Source organism: Amphiura filiformis, chromosome 18 (genome assembly GCF_039555335.1).
Source record: "Amphiura filiformis chromosome 18, Afil_fr2py, whole genome shotgun sequence".
NCBI lineage: Eukaryota > Metazoa > Echinodermata > Ophiuroidea > Amphilepidida > Amphiuridae > Amphiura > Amphiura filiformis.
Window position 1 is genome coordinate 64,900,793 of NC_092645.1, and position 20,142 is coordinate 64,920,934.

General features: G+C 36.8%; 1 long non-coding RNA gene across 1 annotated transcript; it reads left to right on the forward strand.

Annotated features, from left to right (window-relative positions):
* The first annotated feature begins 3,205 nt into the window (after positions 1-3,205).
* LOC140139553 (uncharacterized) lies at positions 3,206-3,695 on the forward strand. Its single transcript, XR_011857163.1, has 2 exons — positions 3,206-3,430; positions 3,476-3,695. It is a non-coding gene; the product is annotated as an uncharacterized lncRNA (long non-coding RNA).
* Positions 3,696-20,142: the final 16,447 nt, after the last annotated feature.

A 20,142-nucleotide genomic window follows, 5' to 3' on the forward strand; every position in this document is an offset into this window, starting at 1 on the left:
AGTAGGCCTAAACATGGTAATGATGCAAAATAAGGGTTTGAACACTTTTCACAAAATTAATTGAATATGGAATTGTAACTTTTATTCTCTCTAGGGTCGTACTAAGGGGGGGTCATTCATTTTGAAGACACATATGTGACCTCACGTAGACATCTATCAATCATAGGAGGCATATAGCGGACCAGCCAGGTTGGGGAGAGGACAAAATTATCAAATCATGCCGCTACTAATAATTGCTTTACCGGGACAAATGCAACAATGTGCAATTTTAATGCTAAAATGAGCCAAATGAGGACAATTATTATTACTATTGTGGCCTAAAACCAGGCCAAAGAAAGATGTACATAACAGCTTTTGGTTAATTTTGTCCTGGTATCTCCCCTCAGCCCAGCTAATTCTGCTCCTATGAATTATGCTGAACAAATTGCGCCTGTAGCACGCGAAACTGCCGACATTACACGCGAAACTGCCGACATTAATAATATGACAATAATGAAGGTAAATTTCACTCGTTTTTTCAATAATATTCAATAAACAGATTCTTCCACTTTTGAATAATTATCAAGTTGTCCTATTATCAGGCCATGCCATCAGGCTGTGTCCTTGCCTTTTGTCTCTTAGGGCACCAACAAGCCTACTGTCTGTCCAATTAAACATTCTCAGACACCCAGTTTTTGTTACTTATTTGAAAAAATATCCACTTTCAAAGAAAGTCATGAAAGACTGAGACCTAACGGGATTTTTATCAGAAATTCTATTGAAATTGGAAGGTTTTTCTCAACAATTTAAAAATAATCCGGTAGAAGTTGGTTACCATTATTTTGGAAGGTCTCATTATACTGATTTGTAGGTATTGTGATTTTGGATAGTGAATGGATGAATAGTAAATCAATTATACTCCTCACCAAAAACATTTGTTCAATATAATTCAGTTCATAAAATGCAGACAGTGTTTCTATTTGGCATATTTATTCTTAGTGTATTAACTCAGTGATCCCAGCTGTCCCTCAGCCAATTACAACAATTCGGCGCGGTATTTGAATCTAATTCTGTGCATGCTTTTGGCTTGGCCCAATTCTAAAAAAATACAAATTGTATACCCTATGAATGTTATTGGTGAAGAGTATAATCCACAATACACTCCAGACGTATAGTAGCTTGCCCTATCATTTGTTATAATGCACCGGGCAATTCCCACTTGGTCCAATCCCATTTGGTCCAATCCCACTTAGTCCAATCCCATTTGGTCCAAATCCCACTTTGTCCAGACCCAGTTAGTCCAATCTCACTTAGTCCATGTCCCACTTGGGCCATGTCCCACTTAGTCCATGTCCCATTTAGCCATGTCCCACTTATGTCATTCCCACTAGGGTCATGTCCCACTTAGGCCATGTCCCACTTAGGCCATGTCCCATTAGGTCCATGTCCCACTAGGGCCATGTCCCACTTTGGTTATTATATTTGTGTTTGGTCATTTTCAGTACTTGTTTTAGTTTTCATAGTAGGGCGTATAGTTGTAACGGGGGGGTGATGCAAAAAGTGGGTCCTAAATATTTTATTCTGATCTAGCTGTAGAGGCTCAAAAATCACCAAAATATGTTCTCGCAGAACATGAGTTTACACTATATTTTCTATGGGGTTGACATACATTTTTCATGGCCAAAAGCTGCCAAAAGGGGCCCCTTAAAATATTATAGGTCCCCTAACAAGTGTTTGTGAACGGAAAGGTAGTCAATGTCTGTCTTTAGTTCTTCTTCTGTTCTTTAGTATAGTATCTCCTGTAGTTGAGAATGTTTAAGTTGGTATATAATGTAAGATTGGATAAAGTTGCACTGAGAGTGGATCCCATGACCATCCCATTTTTGTATTCAAGAACAAGACTTAAAAGATTTCTAAATTGTTCAGTTGGTGGTTTGTTAACAAATGTTATTAACCTGGAGTTTTCATAGGCTTTGCATGCTATACCTATTGCTTCAGATTGAATAATATTTCAGTATATAGCTGTGACAACTATTATTTAATGTCATGTCAGAAGTATCATTCACATAGGCCTATATATTGTTTTGAAGTTTAAAGAAATAGTCATATAACATGTGGAGATTTTGGATGTAGGTCCATTATGACTAATAATTAGTATATAATGGAGGTGTTTTATGGACTTCTGGTAAAAAGCATGTCTAGTTTGTTCTAATATCAGTTCTAATATCAGAGTTAAATGGGTCAAGAAAGTCACATAGGTCATATCTTCATTGATATGTATAGGCCTATTTGGAGTTGTACATATCTACGAGTGTGCATTTGTACATGTACATGTTGAGCTTTATCATGCATTTAATCGTATGGTATTTTTTCGTAGTGATGTGGTTCAACTTTTCTGTATATCTGTTTGACCTGATGTAAATGCGTTTTTTTTTTTTTTTTGGTTTTTGTTTGGTTTTGATGACTATATCATGGATGTTATCTCTGTATTTGAGACCTTTCTCTGTTTTTGAGACCTTTCTCTGTATTTGAGACCTTTCTCTCTATTTGAGACCTTTCTCTGTTTTTGAGACCTTTCTCTGTATTTAAGACCTTTCCCTGTTTTTGAGACCTTATTATACTATTGAGACATTGTTGTGTGTTTGTTTCTGAGACCTTTCTCTGTTTTGAGACCGTATTGTGCTATTGAGACATTACTGTGTGTTTGTTTCTGAGAGCTTTCTGTGTTTTTGAGACCTTATTATACTTTTGAGACCTTATTGTGTGTTTATTTCTGAGACCTTTGTGTGTTTTTGAGACCTTATTGTACTTTTGAAACCCTTGTGTGGTTTTGAGACCCTTTTGGCCCTCATGGCCGCCCATATGTGTCCATGGTGTGTCGTAGCTCATCAATATGTAGTTTATGGACATTTTCAAAATTATGAAAAATTAACATGTTCTGCCATTTTTTAGATAAGACATAAATCCCAGATATAAATCAACAAATATACTGAGGCAGCTTATATCATCACCAAATTCCCAGGTTTCTTTATCCCTCTTATTAATACAATGGGTTGAACACCATGTCATTATTCCGCTCGATCAAGCACGGCTGAAAACTAAATTTTTCAGAATAAGCATGATACGGTGCCATGCAGATTCCAAATATTCGACGCAGAATAGGCCTTGTTGATGAAAAATTCAGTTATATGTGAGGTAGAATATATCTGGTGGAAGTAGGCCTTAATGTACGATCTTTTTAAATTTTTAGATTTTTCTTTTTTTCTTCTAAAATGATAATATGCAATCATTATGAAAGTTCCCAATACATTTGGACGCGAAAAACATTGGGAATTTGCAAAGAAACAACATCATAAACTTCACCTCTATCACTCGAAACATCTCGCACGATTTTGATTAGGACAGCGAGTGCGGCCTCAGAGTTAGTCTCCTACGCGGCCAGTTTGGTTACGTTCCCTCCACATGTGGAGGGAGCGTAACCAAGCTAGTTTTGTAGGAGACTACGGTTTGCGATCGTGGCCGACATAAAGTCATAATCTAAAATTATGACTTTATGTCGGACCAACAGAAAATCGTCCCGTTTTACTACAAATAGGACGAATTTGACAGTTTGCTCATAGATTTAAATTAGAACATGTGTAAGTATTACAAATATGCCAAAAAATCGGTTTTGAAAAAAATAAAGGTAAATTCTGAAAAAAGATCGTACATTATGACTTTAAGTAAATTATCGATTTTACGTCAACAACCATTCGCGTGAAGTTAAACATACCAGATTGAATAACGAAGACATGTTGCATCGAATATTCTATGACCATTAAAAAGTGTGCAGCGCGCCGGGCCTCAGATTTTAGAGCAATGTTAAGGGATCGGATAGCGACGTTTTCACATATTTTTGCGAGACCAGAGAGCACATCAGACATATCGAATGCATTTTGAATACGAAGAGTGGCGTTCTGATATCAAATAATTTTGATTTTTTTTTAAAATTTGCGATATAATACACATTTTATGGCAAATTGTTAAAAATTAATATTTTGAAATGTAAGAGTCCTCGAAGTAAATTGTATAAATCTAATGATATACATGTACTTAAAGTGTATGTAGCTGAGATGAAAAGCCGTCCATTATATATGAAAATGTTGAGGTTTCGTATTGAAGATTATAGATTTCCCCTCCAAAACACTAAAAACTAGGTCTTTTGGGGAAAATGTACACATTCAACACATATCTATATAAACACAATTTTTCACTGATAACACCACATTGCACATTCACTTTTGACATACTAATTATAGCTATATTAATCGCGGTTTGTTTTTGTTTATTATTATTTTACGTATTCTAAATAGGCCTATACATAAACTATACAAGGCTCACTCAGTCATTTAAGGGATCTGGAATGAGCGTTTTGAGTGTTTCGACCATTAGAAAATCATTTTGGAAAAAGCCAAATGTTATTTATCTCTAATGAGCGACCCACATGTAGATAGGGGTCCAATAGTAATTTTGTTGATAAAGGCCTTTGTTCCCTTGTTGATATAGGCCTATTGAAGTTAAATTTCCCCCGTATGTTGCTGTGATGATTAATAAATTTTGAAGAATCACAGAAAATAGACACTAACAAAATTGTCTCTTGAGTTAAAGTCATTCACACACCCCCCCAAGAAACTTGCTTTAAAAAAATAGAAAATCACACCAGACAAATAAATTTAAATCAAGTCAGACACCCTCTGATGTTGTTTCAAATCACATGGAGGCAAATCACTTCCAACGGACCGGAAGTGCAACGTCATTATAGTTCTTTAAAAAGCTTAAATATGAGCATAATATTCGTGTATTTCCACACAAATGTTTGTATTACATCATTTTAGGAAAATATACAAAAGTTGAAATATTCTAAGGCAGTCGGACATGATATATCGTGCATAAACTTGGCGCATTGTTTCAATAACAAATGTATTTCTGAACGCCTCGCGGCAGTGTGTTTTTCGTACCCCCCCTTAAAATAGGCGGATTTTAAATTGCCTTTGTTTGGTATTTTGTTTGCTTAAATATGGATAAAGTTTAATTTCTGTTGTTAATCATGCAAATAAAACACAAATGAGAGATATCAATTAGTTTTATAAACATTCGACTTCTTTTTCATTAAGTTTGTCGTTTTACCTCACTTAGTTATCTTTGGCTGCATGGCGCAATCGGTTAGCGTGCATAACGTAATTTTTTAATATCACGCGTATATCCCGGGTTCGAACCCCACCCAAGCCTTCTCAAATGATTTTTTTTTTCTTCTTCTTTTTACATTTTCCCAGCTTGTGTTTTTGAATCATATAGAACCGGTCAAATTCATACAAAAATGTTCCTTTTTTTTGTTTGTATATTTAATTGGAGAATACTGTCAACTTTTTTCCTATTCGGATGGGGGGGGGCGATTAAGCAATTATTGCATAAATTATTAGGCCTACATTTTTTCCAGATTTTGAAAAAGCAATTTGAGTACTTTTGAAAGTTTTGAATATAAAATTAAAGAGTATTTTGTTTTGCTAAATTTCAATTTTCTTCTCATTCATTTCCTGTTGTATAGACCTATGCCTATATACGCGCGAGATTCAAACATTCTAATAATAGGCTATTATTCACCAAAGGCAGAAATCAGTGATGATCAGGGACTCTATTGTATCTATTGTAATATAATAATGCTTGGGTTTCTCCATATCGCTTTGCAATGACAGTATTTTTTGTCGGACATAATGTCTTTCTGATATCAAATAATTTTCATTTTTTGAAATTCACAATATAATATAAATTTTATATATGACAAATTATTAAAATTTGATATTTTTCACATTTTTGATATATTACAGTCCTCGAAGTAAATTTTATAAATATAATGATATATTCTTAAAGTGTATGTAGCTGGGAGGAAAAGCCGACGATCAATTGAGAATTGTGACCATTCATATTGAAGATTTTTTCCCAATTTTTTTATGCTTTGGGAAAAAATCCATATCTTCAATACGAAAGGTCAAAATTTTCAATTGATCGTCGCTTTTCATCCCACCTACATACACTTTAAGTATAAATCATCAGATTTATAAAGTTTACTTCGAGTACTGTTAAATATCAAAAATATCAATTTTAATGATTTGCCATAAAATGTGTATTACATTGCGAATTTCAAAAAATCAAAATTATTTGATATCAGAAGGACATTCTTTGTATTCAGAATGCAATTCGATATGTCTGATGTGCTCTAATGTCCCACAATAAATACTGTCCAAACGTTCATACCCCTTCCCTTAAGGAGGCAATACAAACGATTGAATTTGGTATTGAAATGAGATAAATTGAGTGGCTCAGTATAAAAACGGCGTGTGGCACATTTGAGATTTTGAGAAAAAAGTAACTTTTGCAATCTTGCATTCATAGGGAAATATAAGAAAGGGTGTTTTCTTTACTTCTAGCGGTAAAAGGGGACTGTTTACTATACCTTAGTAACTTCTTTGGCTGATAAATAGAGGTCAGTAGGAAATTTTCTAAGATTGATCAAAAATGTGCCATACGCCGTTTTTATACTGATCGAGCCACTCAATTTTGAGTTGCTCCTTCTCATTGTAAAATTAATTTTCTCGGCTAAATAAAAAGCAAAATTTTTCATTTTTTTTCAGTAAATGTCATGAAAAACTATAATGCTTGATACTATATATATATTCTTTCAAATCCTAGTGTTAAACTTAGGCGTGAAATTCAGTCACTTAGCACAATTTTTGATTTTCTCGGCTTCAACTTGGCCTGCGCGAGCTTGTTTTTGGATTAGCATTTTAGCTTTTCGAAGTATGGTTCGCTACTGAAGGATTTTTCCCAACTTTCTAACGCTCATCACCGTAAACCATAATCATAGTTTTGTCAGAATTTTGGTTTTGATTGCACCATGTTTCAATTCCGACTGCCAGTTTTGTCAAAATTAACTCGCGAATGTACCCGTGGATGGACTCGGATGATTTTGCAAGCCACGATAGAAAATCTCCCGGTTGTATCATTTTGACCAGGTATTATCGGTGGGTGTTATCCTTAATGCCGGTGTTATTCAGTTAGAAAGACTGTGCATGTTAAGTCTTCAGGCTTCAAAAAAGCCCACATTGGGACTATGTGCGCGTAGCGCTCAAACTTGTACATCTTACACCATTTTTGTCCATGATCGGAGTGAAAAGGGCTTTATTGAGACACTGTAAGCACGTAGCGCGCATAAATTTTGTATTTTACACTATTTTAGCCCATGATCGGGGTGAATTTTGGGTCGAAAATGGCGAGCTCCTGCCTGTCCGATGTTTTCTTTAATTTTTGTCAGATTTTTCTCTTTCAGATTTTAGCCATTTTATTTGTTTCTATTTTAAGGTAAAATTCATAATTTTATAATTCATGATGTATAGGTATAACTCATGTAAAACTGTATGCATTTCAAAAGCTTCCATTGCACGGGAGGAGGATACCACCTCCTACACCAACACCCTTCAGCGTTTCGCTCCCCAGAGCAGGTTCTATATTAATGCCCCTCTCCAACGTAATTGCTTCCTTTACTTGACCATGGTAAACACGGAATTGATTCAAAACTGATCTCTTTTGACTGAAAATATTTCACTCTCTCATCTGATTTTGTGGATGGATGAACAATAGGTATTTGCATGTAGTATTAGTGTTTTTCAGTAATGATTATAGGCCTATACCGTGATTTTAGTCACAAATCACACCGTGTTTCCCTGATCTATTATCAGTTGCCGGAATTCACGTGTCAGTCAATCAGGCTACGCTATAGTTAAGAGACCAGTTAGGGACCGTTCACAAACACTTGTTAGGGGGCCTGATGCAAGGGTCCCCCTTTACAGACATCAAAAATTTCAGGGGCCCCCTTTTTGACATGAAACTTATGGGTCAACCCCATAGAAAGCATATAAACTCAATTTTCCCTCCCCTTAGGAGGGTCAACAATATTCAGGGCCCCCTTTTTGCATCAGGGTCCCCCTAAAAAGTGTTTATGAACGGTTCCTTATGATTGATTTTCTAGTTCGCAAATTACGCTGATCACACCGTGATTCACAACACTTGTGGTGGTTAGGAGGATATGGCACCGACCGTGATTTTGGGCACATCAATATTGTAGGATATCATTCATTGAAAAATATGTCAAGGTAGAAGTTGTCTTAAAAGACAACTATGTAAATACCAAGAACGCTGACAAGCTGTTGTTTTTAAACAGCCGGGTTGTTCAAAATAATTGAATAAAATTTGAAGTAAACTTTTAAACTTCCATAGCACACCTGCATGGCTTAAATAACGATTTCTTGTTTACATCGTGTCTCCATGATAATTACATGATAATTCCAAATGTCAAGCGCAGAACCATGTTAGGCCCTACCAACACTAACACTGTGCTTCTTATCTCAGTCAAATGATGACGCGTCTGATTTAATTTAACCAAAAGTCATAAGTTCAATATTCATTACTGTAAGGAAGCCACGATTCCTTACACAATTTAGTAGCTAGCCCTGTAGATTCTATAAAGTACATGTTGCTGAGATCCGATGTTCCACATGTCGCTGGTTATGATGGTGTTAGTTTCTCTATAGCCTAAAATAAACATCTAAAAAAAATAACTAACCCCCCTTAAATAATGATCATTATTCAAAAAGGGGCTTTTGTATTACAAATCTGTAAAATGCGTTGGAAGCAGAATTTATTTCTGCGCATTTTGACACCTCATTTGATATGATAGCCCAGAAAACAATAAATCACCGGTCAATTTAATGTACTGAGGTTCAGATTTGAAAGTTGCACTTACATACAAATTTTTACAATACAAAAACACTCAGATATCATTACACAGATTTCCTTCCATTACACTGAATACAAAATCAATACAATTTACTGCAACTTTCAAATCTTGGGTTACATTGATTTAAATCTACGCTGTGACGTCAATATTTAGTCAATTGCTGCAAATGAGGTGTCAAAATGTGCAGAAATAAATTCTGCTTCCAACGCATTTTACAGATTTGTAATACAATCCCCCGTTTTTGAATAATGGCCATTATTTAAGGGGGGTTAGTTACTTTTTTTGAGATGTTTATGTACTTTCAAAAAGAAAACACCGAGCCTCTTGCAATTAGGTATACTGAACATACAAAACCAATCAAATACAATCAGACATTTTAAAGTTACTGCAATACCAGCATTGAAATAAAGCATAAGATGGCAGCAAACAACATTTTGTTTTAAAAACTTTGCAAATGCAAGCAAGCGGTGATTTGATTCTTTTATATTTGATTGACGTTTTTGATTGGCCCATGATTCACACCGTGATTCACGCTTTTATCACGGTGTGATTCCTACTCGATTGAGTGTTCTGCTACCTTAATATTGTTCTTGAATGGGGTGTGTTTCCAGACGTGAATTATATCAGTTCACGTTCTTTTATTGTAGGATTTACTTCAGTGATTCACAGCAAGTTTCACAAACTTTCCGTCATCGAAATACAATGACCAGTGTTATTTTCTGAATCACAGCGTGAAATATCTGGGAAAAAAGACGTGAATCACGCTTTTTCCTTAGCAACCAGGGTAAAAAACGTGAAAATATTCCGAAATAGACGAATTCATTTTTAACTGGGTATCACACATTCACGTAACTAAAAATTTACTATATAAATTGAACGATATGTTACAGAGAGTGTCGAAAGAGTCTACTTTTACTCCCCCAATGCAAACTCACGTGCACGGTCATCACCATGTTGGCCTATCATTGTGCCTCTTTATTCATTTCATTCGTTTATTCATCATTGTATTCTTAATTTTTCTTATGTATTTGTGCCATGAAGGTCGACATACTAGTAATAATCATGATCAAAATAGTCTTCCAAACCTTCCAAAACCAACGAACACTAAACATATCGTTTTGCATCCCAAGTTTGGAGTTGTATCGATTTTGAACGCAGAATGCTGAAAAGTACATTTTGCGCTCAATATACTAAATGGCATATATTCGTTTAATTCGTGCATTCATCATTTCTTATACTTGATTTGTTCTTATGTATTTGGGCCATGAAGGTCGACATACTAATAATCATGATCAAAATAGGCTTCCAAATCTTCCAAAACCAACAATCACCAAATGCATGCCGTTTACGCAGCCCGATTTTGGAGTTTCGTAGATTTTGAGCGCAGAATGCTGAAAAGTACATTTTGCGCTCAATATACTAAATGGCATATCACACATTCACCTAACTAAAAATGTATTATATAAATTGAACGATATGTAACAGAGAGTGTCGAATGAGTCTACTTTTACTCCCTCATTGCAAACTCACGTCATCATCATGTTGGCCTGAGAGAGGGGGGGTGTGTGGGGGGGTAGCAGAACGTCCAGCAAACTGATAAAAGTCTAAATCGGTATTTTGTCTCTATATCCCATAAAAGAGTATAATGTACCCGTAGGTTATATAAAGTAAAAAACTCTATTGCGGTTCACTAGTACAAAGCAGTAATATGGATGGGTGTGCTTCAAGATTCGGTCATATTGTTCTCCGTTTTGTGTCGTATACATGCAGCTAGTTACAAATGTTAATTTCATAGAAATTAAAGAAAAATGTAGTTGTCATCCTTAATAATTGTCATCTCGTGAGAGGTATGTGCACGTAATTCGCGCATGGTGCGTATAAATGCAATCAAGCGTGCATGCACGCTAGTATCGAAAACGGAGATAACGTATAGTAATTAAGTATGATAGTTAGCTCCGAAATAGAAGAGATCCATAGGGTTATAAACCCCCGTCATTTGAGTTTCTTATTAGAGACTTCATGTAATGGGGAGATCTTCGGTTTCTGTGTCCACTCGTAATTGATTAAGACAAGGTGGGTCACATGTCCTGAGACATAGCTGGATACTGCGACTCTCAGGCTCCATGTTGGAGTCTGAAAACTGTTATTCAGTGAAACATGAATTGTATGTGATTCACTAGGGGTTGTTATCTTGTAACATTTAACAGGGTCAAGTCCAGGCTATATAGCAGCTTGCTAGACACGTGTTTCTGGACCATGTAAACGGAATAGACTCTCCGAAGTAACTCGAAAAGCTTGATCTTGTGGGGCCGATGTGAACATCGAAACCACATCCAGGCTGGCTAAAATGATGCCTTGAGGTAGAGTCAAGTTTCGCTTCATCCACGTATCATCCATGGTTAACGATATCCAATATACATGATATGTTTAACCACAACGTCGTATACCACACACAACTCTTCAATCGAATCTTGATATATCATACGAAAGGACTTTTCTTTAGTTTGCAACCGTATATGTTTGCACCGCTACTCACGAGTAGTCATCAAGAGCTAAAATCTGCTCTAAATAAACAGCAAAACTCAGTTATTCAACATTTGGACCTACAAGGTTGGTACCCATTTTGAACGGCTCTTTTCAGAGCCACCACTTGTCTCTTCATCTTATGAAAGAGTCCAAAATATACATGGAGTTTTTAACACTCCCTTCCAAAAGTATATACCTCACAGTGTGGTAAAGAAATAAACTGCATAAGAGTCCGTGGACTTTTGAAGAAATCTAGAACTGAGATTTCCAACGGAAGCGTACATATCACCATCATCCTTCCCACATATATTAAATTACTAGAGCAACAAGACACGTAAGAAAGATTGGTTCTGTAGTCCACGGACTCAAAAGTTAATCAATTAACTAATTTGTTTAAAAAAAGTTTTTTGAAAAACGTTTTCTTTAACAAATTAATCAGTTATCAGGATCAGGGCCTATACAGAAAGATAGCGGCTTTTCTCACATGGCGAGGAACAACAGAGTCAAACGCACCCTCCACAAAAGGAAAATTAAGAAAACATCACGGTGCTCAAGACTAAATCACAAGAGCACGCGGAAATTAAAGAAAAACAACAAGAAATAGAGAGAGCCTCGGCTTTCATCACTAACCTATAGGACTATGAGCTTTAGGACCAAATCCTAGCTCTATCCAAAGGTCTTGGGTTCATCCCTACTCCCGACAAACCGAACAAAAACGCAATCATGCGTGATTGTAATGACCTCATAAGAATTATGAGAATAAGGTATCACGCCTCACTCAGTAAATGGCCTAAAAGACACAAGTTCAGACTTCCATCGCAATGGCAACCAGGCCCCACCATGTGCAGCGACCTGGAAGATTTTTTCGAGAATCTTAAAGTGGAACTGTCCGAAATCCCAACCAAGAGAGTCAAACCCAACTATAACCCAAATGAGAAGAGCATGGGAAACTCTGAAGAAAAACACTCACATAATACTCAAACCCTACGACAAAGGTAGAGGCATAGCAGTAATATCTAAGCAACACTACCTAGAAGAGGGATACCGACAACTAAGTAAAAATGAACAGTACCTAAAACTAGATTATAACCCTACAACGGCTACAGCACACATGCTACACAGCCTAGCCTGTGAAATGTATGTTGAAAAACAAATCGACATAGCTTTGACACATTACCTGGACCCATTTAATGGTCAAATGAGAATCCCGGTTTTCTTCATGCTACCTAAAGTCCACAAAACCCCTCCACCAGGAGTGCGATTTGTAGGAAGACCAGTTGTCTCCAACTGCTCCTCTCCACTGGAGAGGGCCTAAGAACTCATATACTTCTACCTTCTACCACTGGTGAGATCCCAACCCACTAACCTGAAGGATACAGGGGACACCATCAGGAAGATCGAAAACTTGACTCTACCTCAAGACATCATTTTAGCCAGCCTGGATGTGGCTTCGATGTTCACATCGGTCCCACAAGATCAAGCTTTTCGAGTTACTTTGGAGACACTCGCAAATCTGGACCCTTTTGATTACGACCCAATCATTCCAGATATGAAATACATGGCGGAACTCCTTCGCTTGATGTTATACAGGAATTCTTTTGAATTCAAGAACGAATACTTCCTACAAACCTCAGGGGTACCTATGGGCCAAAGATCATCAGGTAGCATCTGTAACCTTGCAATCCATGAATTGGAAAACAAGATCTTACAATCGACTACACACAGCCACACCTTATACAGGTATAGGGATGACACATTAGTCTTCTGGAAGGGAAGTTTAGAAGACCTACAATCTTTCGTTCAGCAGGTGAACACCTTCCACGACACTTTGAAGTTTACATGAAGCTTCCGAGGACACCATCCAATTCCTAGACCTGGTCATATACAAAGGCAAACGCTTTAGAGAAATGTATCCTGGACATCAAATGTCATACAAAGAAAACAGAGACATGACAATTCTTACATAGATCATCATGCCACCCACAGCCGGTTTTCGATGGCTTCGTACGCGCTAAAGTCATGCGATACGCAAGAAATAATAACAACTATGAGACATTCTTGGAAAAGAAATATTTCTTCATGGAGAAACTTTCCACCAGAGGCTACAGCGAAGCTGAACTTCTCAAGGCGGGTTCCTCAATCAACTTTGAAGACCGCCATTTATTCCTCGAGGAGAAACCAAATCTCGAGAAATACCTTTGGTTTTCAAAACAACATATGCCCCACATTTCACGGGAAAGCACATAAAACAGGCTATACAAAAACATTGGAATATTATCAACAACAATCAGAAGCTGGCTGAAAATAACATTCCCAAAACCACCAATGATAGCCTACAGCAGAGCTGAGAACCTGCAAGACTCGCTAGTAAAGGACAAACTTCCATCTCTAAAAGAGGATGATCACACTTATGAGGACTTCGTGAGGTACGAGGACACACCTCCCGCCTCACCCACCTTACAACAACTTCAAGAACTGGAAACAGAGAGTAGGGGCTTCAACAAATTTTTATCCATCGAGGATTCAGATACTGAATCCACCAACACATAATAGATCTCTCCATCTGAAGAATCTGAAGAGATGAGGTATCCAGCAACTCTTCTTAATTGCAAACATTAAGAAAAAATGCACGAAGACATAATAGGCCTACGCAACACTTTGTTTGGTGACAACATGACTTCACCACCAACAAAACAGCTAGCCCATAATTCCACGAAGACCTTTCAAATGTACACAGGGAAGAGACAACAGATAGGCCTACGGACCAAACACAAAGTCACCCAAGTACCCACCTAAACCAGGAATAGACAAGCTCTCCAAAGAAGTTCCAAAGACATAGGGCCTCCAGCAAGCTACTGATGAAGGACTATCGTATTCCGTTTACATGGTCCAGAAACACGTGTCTAGCAAGCTGCTATATAGCCTGGACTCGACCCTGTTAAATGTTACAAGATAACAACCCCTAGTGAATCACATACAATTCATGTTTCACTGAATAACAGTTTTCAGACTCCAAAATAGAGCCTGGGAGTCGCAGTATCCAGCTATACTCCGGTCCCATATCTCAGGACATGTAACCCACCTTGTCTTAATCAACGAGTGGACACAGAAACCGAAGATCTCCCCATTACATGAAGTCTCTAATAAGAAACTTTCTCAAATGACGGGGGTTTATAACCCTATGGATCTCTTCTATTTCGCAGCTAACTATCATAGTTAATTACTAGCGCGCATGCACGCTTGATTGCGTTTATACGCACCATGCGCGAATTACGTGCACATACCTCAAGATACCACAAGATGACAAGGATGACAACTACATTTTTCTTTAATTTCTATGAAATTAACATTTCTAACTAGCTGCATGTATACGACACAAAAAGGAGAACAACAATATGACCGAATCTTCAAGCACACCCATCCATACTGCTTTGTACTAATGAACCGCAATAGAGTTTTTTACTTTATATAACCTACGGGTACATTATACTCTTTTATGGGATATAGAGACAAAATACCGATTTGGACTTTTATCAGTTTGGCTGGACGTTCTGCTACCCCCCCCCCCCCTTCACCCCTTCTCTCTTCTTGACATCTGCAAGGGGTACGGGGCTCAAACTTGGTGACAACAAGCCGCATGACCGTCATGATGACCAGGGGAACATTTTGAAACATTTTGCAAGGGTCAGATATACCTCCACAACACCAACACGCCCCAGCTAGGTTTGTGGTCTATGACCACCATTTGCCACTAGTTGATACTTCTTTCTTTATTTTGCATATCGATGTGTATTATCACCAAACATATTAACGTGCGCTTTTCAGTGCCTGCACTACCAATCTATTTACATTATTACTCGGTTAATTTACGCTTTTTCCACAACACTTTCTCATGATAAAACGAATCGCCACTACATAAATTATTTACTCTAGATCTGAATAGGTCCTATCTATATCTGTTAGCTATAGCAACACTAGCTCTGACTGTTACTTGGAATTGATTTGCACAAAATGACTTGTTACCATCTCTGATTGCTGCAGACGATGCCAACGAAAAGGTGTAGACCTTATAGCCGCAAGCATTGGTGAGGCAAATTTTACGTTTTGCGCTCAATAACCTGGTTCCGATTAAGTGATTTTTTTTATAGATTAGATATGGCTAATGAAAGTTTATCTCCTGTTTCCCTTCACTTGTTTTTGTCGAAGGAAGAGGCGACTCTTTCATTATTCATTATTTTTGAACATTTAACACATCGGACTTTCTATCACACTAGTATATAAGATCCTGCGTCATATACTGGGGTGCCCAAAAAAAGGTGGTTTTGTTACATTTTGATGTGCAGCTTGGATTTCAAAACACTGTCTCTTGAGTATTCATTCACTTACTGCTTAGAAGATTCAATTATGTCTTAAATTGAGGTTAATTTATTCTTATTACTCATGTTTTTATCCTGTGTTAAAATAATTTTTAATTATTTTCTTATGACGTTTGGCATGAAATGTGCCAAGGGTGGTTGTGGATTAGGGGGAGGTGGATTAGGGGGAGGGATTCATATCGTAAATTTGATCTAAACCCCCCATTAAAATATTTGAATCTAGTAAAAATATCAAATGAAGCATTGATCTTCCAAGATGTTGAATAAATTTCGTTGGCATGGTTGGTGGAAATTCATAGGCCTAATCATATACTGCTAGCAAAGAACATGTCAGAAAAATATTTATAATGAATATACATAATTTATTCCATGCTAAATATTTAACATGATTATTTAGCCATGAAATAAACAAATACAAAATAATAAAAACAAGCGCGGATGAATCCACCAGTGCAGCTAAAAATAAATCGGCTCCAATTAAAGACTCGCGGTGGCTTCATTATTTTTAATAGTGAAAAAGATTTTTAAAAAGAAATAAAATTTCCATGTTGTTGATGTTGTTACTAGCTCATTAAAAGAAATATTACTTGAAATTAAACTGTGAAAGATCATATTCTGAGCTTTTAATTTTTATTTCTTGCGCGCAACAATATACTGAATCCTTAGGTCGAACTGCCGGGGGTTTCCCTTTTGGCGTAATGTGACACGAGCGAATGACGATACCAAAAAACCATCATAATTTTATTCTAATCTTCTGTCTTCTTTTTTCAAGTTTGCTACTTCATTTTTAAGCCAAAAAATTAAGAAAATACTATTTTTTAATATGCCTACTAAAAAATGGAATGATTTGGAGTCGATCCAGACCTTTCGCCGGCAAATTTTCTTGAAGTTTCGAATCTTTTGACCTGCTGTGATCCGGTGGCTTGAGCCCGGACTTTGCTATGGAAACTCCGTCTTTCGCTGCTATTTGACGGCGCGGCGAACAGTTACCAATAGGAAAACATGGTAAATGCAAGAAGATCAAGAAACATGCTATGTATAGACACCATCAGGTCATTTGAGGTCACGCTTAACTACGACTTCGAAGATAAGCTTGTCCACACGGGCACTATCATCGACTACTGGTCGTAGTTTAGGTCTAAACCAGGCCCGTACGCAGGATTTCATTTGGGGGGGTGCTGATTTTGAAAAAGTGGACCTTTTTTCCCAAATTTTGTGAAAAGTGGACTTTCTTCCTAAAATTTGGACCTTTTTTGTCCAAAAAAGCGTAAAAACCCTGATTTTTTGGCTCGCTGCGCTCGCAAATTCTGAAATTTTTTTTTGTATACTTTTCCAAATTGGGGGGGGTGCGTGGCACCCCCCGCACCCCCCCTGCGTACGGGCCTGGACTCTAAACCATAAGATTTCTTATGGTTAGTAACTTGAAGTTTACTCGTTGATTACTAAACCACGATTGCGTCCACACGGTCATTAACTACAAGCTAATCATCGAAGTTTATAACTACAAGCTAATCATCGACCGTCTGAACGTGAACTCCCAGCACAGAATTAATTCTCTAATTCTGTGACTCCCAGACATCTACACCAAGTAAATTAATACAGAAGGTCATTTAAAAGACTAATGCTTGCTCAGAAGGACTGTGAATGTGAAAAATGTGTCACTTAAAAGCTATGATTATATGGCCGATGTCAGACCTTAACGCAAAAGTTTGAAAATGGCGTTTATCTGTATGTCTATCTGTATTCTATAATCGCTAAATAACGTTACAAACAATAGAGGTTATCTGTGTACTTTATAAGCTGCATACCCTATCAGCGACTGCTATACCTTGTTTAGGACTTGTAAAAGACGTAGGCCTACCTGCATGTTCCAATTTCTTCATAATTAATTAGACCAAAATCGCAAATACAAAAATAAACATGTTTCACGTCCCCTCCGCTTGCTTTTTTTTTAGGTTTCTTCAATCTTATTTTTATTTTGAAATTCAGTTATAACATTTAAAAAAATATGTCTAGGAAGTAGAGATGCTTTCTATAGCCTTGCTAATATACAAGAAACACTTTTATAAGGTCTTGTGATAGTTAGAGGGGGGCACATCTCTCAGAACAATAAATAATTAGTGGCCTGCTCCTTTTTCCAGGCATCCTATACGCTAAAACAGCTCTAATTATAGTATTCACACCGAATTTGCGATAAAAAAAACGCCCTCTTCCTTCTTTTTTCAAAAACCTGGACGTGAAACATGTTTTTTTTTATTTTACTTGGCCTTATGTAATATTTTAGCATTAAACTTGTATGCCTAAAGTAGGTCTATTTGTCCACATTTGTTCGTGAAAAGTTATTCTACGATTCGCTCATTCTCAATTCTTCACCAAAGTGAACATCAATGTCAAAAACAAATCTTTCCTCGTACGCGGAATTTAGGTGGTAGTCCAACAAAATACAAAAATGTTAAAACTATAAAGTTAATATTTTAAATCCAAAAACAAATTGTTGAAAATAATTATATTTTAAAATATTACAAAAAACATTGCTTCACCGAGGTGCTAGAAAATTGCCACGACCCCAACTACCCAGACCACCCTCGGTATTGCACAGTTTACACGGAGACTCTATTGCTGGAAATTTATTTCCAGCAAGTGAAAGTCCCCGTGTATATTGGTAATTTTGCCAGGCAATGCTCCTGGACCTCTGACCTTTCATAGTTTCCTCAAAATAGAACCGGGGCTATTTTTTCAGGACAGTATACACTCTCCAGAGAGTTTTCTCTGGTATGTTGATGACATATGCACACTTTTGTTGTCCTCCTCAAAGTTCAAGTCCATTTCCAGCACATTTACCTGGTTTATGGTTTTATAGGTCACATAGCTGCCCCAGATATAGTTGATTGAGGTCATAATTGCTGGACTCTATGTCCCCATGTAAATTGCATCGCCAGGGCAAGTAATCCATCAAAATAAAATTTATGGTTATTATGTAGGCAATAGCGCTATATCTAATACCAGTAGCTTGTGGCATGTTCAGGGCCATAGCTAAATGAATATTTGGTAGGAGCTTTTACTGCTCTGCGTGTCTGCCTATTATGGCATAGACCATTTTTAAATGGTCTATGATTATGGTCAGTTGAGGACATGTGCTTTTTTGACAAGTACAACTCAAATAGGGTATGTTCAGACCATTTATAAAGACAGGATGAAAAATTACATTTCCATGAAACCATGAGATCATCCTGTGTCAATACACGTTACCAATAATAATAATATGGTGATCAAATTAGAATCAAACAGGCTCTGATCTTCTACTACCTCCATGCACAGAACATGGTGCAAAGGTTTAGGTACAACTCAAATAAATTCAGCCTATTGTTCCAAAAGTGTCAAAGCCACATGAGAATATAAATCCTCAGTCGCAGTCATTATTATTTAGTGAGAAATCAGAAAGAAAGCTCCGAATAATATTTAAGGGAAGACTACCGGTAAAACACTTTGCAAAGGTTTGCAAATCATATAGGGCCTACTTTGAGAACTGGCTTGATTTATTTTTACAAAAGAAAAGTGTTGTTGTTTCAGTCCTCTTTACAACATAACTCAAGAACCATAAGACCGCCAAGTATATCTGTGATATTTGAATTCATCTACACTGACTACTGAAATGACCAATGCAATTTTTGGCAAAGCTCACTACCATTTGCAAGATGCTGTGAACTGCCAAATCGCAGATGATCTATGGTTTAAAATGGATTGTCAAGTTCTATTAATAGACCCTACATATTAACAGATCAGTGGAAACTCATTATAACGAAGTCAGGGACCCGTCAGGGACAGAGAAATTAGTTCTTTATATCCAAATTTCGTTATATCAGGGTTGTAAAAACAATAAATAACAAAAGAATTTTGTATCTTGGTTCTGGAAAAATACTTCTTTATAACAGGGTTTTTCTTGTATCAGATTTCGTTATATGAATAATGATGGTTGGTTTGATGATGAATGTAGAAGTATGAAAAAGAAAAAGCTTAATTTACTTAAGAAATTCAGAACAAAAAGAACTGAAACTGATTTAAGAAATTATATTGCTTGTCGGTCAGATTATAAGAAGTTATGTAAAACAAAAAAAGACGTTTATAACAAAATGTTACAAACGGAGTTGGAAGATAAGGTCAATGACCCAAACGAGTTTTGGGAAACTCTTAGGAACATTTATTCTAAAAATGAGCCTAGAGTTGCAAATAATTTGGGTATTGATGACTGGTTTAATCACTTTCAAACTGTTTTTCAAAAAAATGATTTTGTGAATTTTGATCAAAATGAGGTTGAAGAAGAGAATTTGTTTGATCCAAATCGTGACGTCGAAGAGCTTAATGCTCCAATAAGTAGGCATGAAATTGAAGTTGCTGTTTCTAAAATGAAATGTAAAAAGCTGTTGGTCCTGA